Consider the following 3,598-nt stretch of genomic DNA (forward strand, 5'->3'; position numbering starts at 1 on the left):
AGAGAGAGAAACATTGATATGAAAGGGACACATCGAGTGGCTGCCACCCACATGACCAACCAGGGCCGGGGACAAACTGCAAAGGAGGTACGTGCCCTTAACAGGAACCAAACCCGGGTCTCTCTGGACCGCAGGTTGACTGCTCTAACCGCTGAGCCAAACCGGCCAGGGCCTAATTTTGTACTTTTAAATGGTGAATTTTATGGTTTGTGAATTATATCGCAATAAAAAATAATCTTTTAAAAAATATATATAAAAAATAAAAACACTTGCAACTCAGTAATAAAAAGGCAATTATAACAATTTAAAAATGGGCAATTACATAAATAAACATTTCTACAAAGAAGACATTCAAATGGCCAACAAGCACATGGAAAGATACTCAACTAGCCACCAAATCAAAACCACAATCAGATATTACTTCACACCCACTAGCATAACTATAATTTAAAAAAAATAGATAATAACAAGAATGTGGAGAAATTAGAACACTGCTAATTAGAATCTAAAATGGGGCAACCACTTTGGAAAATAGTCCAGTCTTTCCTCAAAAGACAAAACACAGACCTACTATGTGACTCAGCAATTCCATTCTTATGTATATATCCAAGGGGAGAGAAAACATGTCCACATAAAAATGTGTACATGAATATTCATACCAGCATTATTCATAATAGACAAAAAGTAGGAACAACCTAAATGTCCATCAACTGATAAATGGATAAATAAAATGCGTTGCATCCATACAGCAGAATATCACTCCGCCACAAGCATGAATGATACATGCCACAACATGCAAGAACCTTAAAAAATATACAAGGGTGGGCAAAAGTAGGACATTTGGAAAATACAATAATTCACAAATAATAATATAAGAATAAACTGCGTCTCGTGTGCTCGGAGCTTGAGGGAAAGGAGCAGTCACCACGGGCCACACGCTGCACCGTTCCCTGTACTGGGATGTTCAGGACAGGGTAACCCATGGAAACAAGGGCAGACGGGTGGGTGTCTGGGACTGGGAGGTGCGGTGGGTGGAGGACAGGGAGTGACTGCTAATGGATATGAAGTTTGTTTTGGGGGTGAAGAAAATGGTCTAAAACTGAATTGTGGGGATGGTTGCACAGCTCTGTGAATACAATAAGACTTTACTTTAAATGGGTGAATTGAATGGTATGTGAATTACTCAATAAAGATGTTTTTAAAAACTCTGTAGAGTCTATGATAAAATTACTAGAACAGATAAGTGAATTTAACAGTTTCAAGACACAAGGTCAATATACAAAAATCAATTATATTTCAGTATACTAGCAACAAACAACTGGAAAATAAAATTCCCAAAACAAATTCCATTCACAATAGCATAAAAATGACCCAAATTAAATACCCAAGGATAAATCTAATGAAAGGTACTTGAGAGCTATAAACTGAAACTTACAAAATATTGCTTTGCAAAATTAAAATAGTCCTAGGCAGATGTAGAGATATACTATGTTCATAAATTGGAACACTCAATATTGTTTAAGATGTCCACCCTCCCTAAATTAATCTACAGATTTAACATAATCTATATCAAATACAAGCAGCCTTTTAAGAACTAGGCTGATTCTAAAATTACTAGTGACACACAAATGATCTAAAACAGCCAAAACCATTTTGAAAGTGAAGAACAAATTTTGGAAGACTCTTGACTACTTGATTTCAAGACTCACTATAAAACCTCAGTAATCAAGACAGTGTGATGCTGGTGTAAGGATAGGCAAATAAATAGGTGGAACAGAGTACCAAGTCCAAAAATACACTCTACACATACACAATTAATTGAGGTGTCAAGTAAATCCAATGGGGAAGATAAAACTTTTTTCTAGCTAGACAGTCATGTAGAAAAAAATAAACCACAACCCCTTTCTTATTCTTACATAAATGGTATCTTATAAAAAGCAGAAAACTTAAATTTTGGTAGAGCCCAATTTAACATTTTTTTCTTTTATGACCAGTATTTGTTGTGTCAAACCTTGGGCCCTGGCTGGTTTTGCTCAGTGCTTAGAGCATCGGCCCATGGTTCAAAGGGTCCCAGGTTTGATTCCCAGTCAAGGGCATGGTACCTGGGTTGCAGATTCAGTCCCTGGCCCCAGTTGGGGGTGCAAGTGGGAGGTAACCAATCAATGTGTCTGTCTCACACTGATGCCTCTGTGTCTCTGTCTCTCTCTCCCCTTCCCTTCTTTTCCCTCCCACTCGCTCTGAAAATCAATGGAAAAAGTATCCTCAGGTAAAGATAACCAAAAAATAAATAAATATGGGCTACCTAAAGGTTGTGAAGGTACTCTCTATTTCTTCTATAAGTCTGATAGTTCTAGGTTTTCAAACTAATGTTTTTAATATTAAATGTGATCTTGTTTTTCAAACTTTATCTTTAAAAGTTTCCAACAGTGAGCACAGAGTGAGAAGGCAGATGTCCACAATGGGGAGGTGAAGCCCCGCCAGACACCAAATCCCTGGGCACCTTGACCTTCGCCTTCCCAGCCTCGGCGCTGTGAGAAGCATCTGTAGCAATAAAGTAGTCTGCGGTATTTTTGTTATAGCAGCCTGCGCTAACTAAATCAAATAGTATAAAATAAATAAATAGAATAAAAATTCTCTTAAATGGAATTTGCAATTAGTAGAATTTACTCTTTTATCATTATTTTGTTAAGTTGCTAGTCTGACTTAGGGACGGAGGGAGCATCTTTGACTTGCCGGACTTTTTTTTTTTTTAAAGAATTTCAAACATACAACAAACTTGAAAGAACTGTGCACTGAAAACCTGTATGCTCCCCCACTGAGGGAGGAACAGTTTTACATATAACTAAAGCAGGAAGAGGAGAGATCGTTTGCAAAGTTTCTAAGGCGTGTCTGGGACCCGTCAAGAATGATCTGATTTCGCTTGGAAATCACCGCATTCCTGTCCCTGATGAGCGTGTGCCCTGGAGATGCCTGACCATGATACCGACCGCTTTTCGGTCCAGAGTGAAGCAAAAAGGAAAGATTTTCCTGAGGAAATCCCGTGGCACTTGGAAGGATAAAAAGAAGGCGATAAGGGGGCAGCAGGAAGAACACCAGGCCTTTCCACTCCTTTCTGTGGGGTGGTACGGTGACTGGCGTACTCATTCTGGGGGCCCTGGGCCCTCCCTATGAGGCTCTGAGTACAAGAGGGGCGAGAATGATGTCATATCTACACACACACAGCTGCAAAGAAGAAACATCATCTCAGTCCAACTGACCAGTTAATACTGGTTACCATCTAGTAGTGTGATACACTCCACTATTTTTTCAATAGCTCCCTGCTTAATAAACTGCCTCTTATTTTGGTCCCCCAAATGATTTTTTTATGCAAAGATACCATCCTAAAGCTCTAATGTAGCTGGGGGAATGAAGAGTCTGGCCTCAAACCCATTTCTTTGCCACAGGAGGAATGCAGCCCACTATGAGGTGATGACTTGTCAGAAGCCAGAGGCTGAAAGGGTTCAGGAAACTCAGTGACATCATCTGAGTGGTGAGGACATTTGCCTTCTGCCTAAGACAAACGGGCTTCGGAGGGACTGGGCACCATGTGTCATGGAAC

This window comes from Molossus molossus, unplaced genomic scaffold (assembly GCF_014108415.1).
Source record: "Molossus molossus isolate mMolMol1 unplaced genomic scaffold, mMolMol1.p scaffold_m16_p_18, whole genome shotgun sequence".
Classification (NCBI taxonomy): Eukaryota; Metazoa; Chordata; class Mammalia; order Chiroptera; family Molossidae; genus Molossus; species Molossus molossus.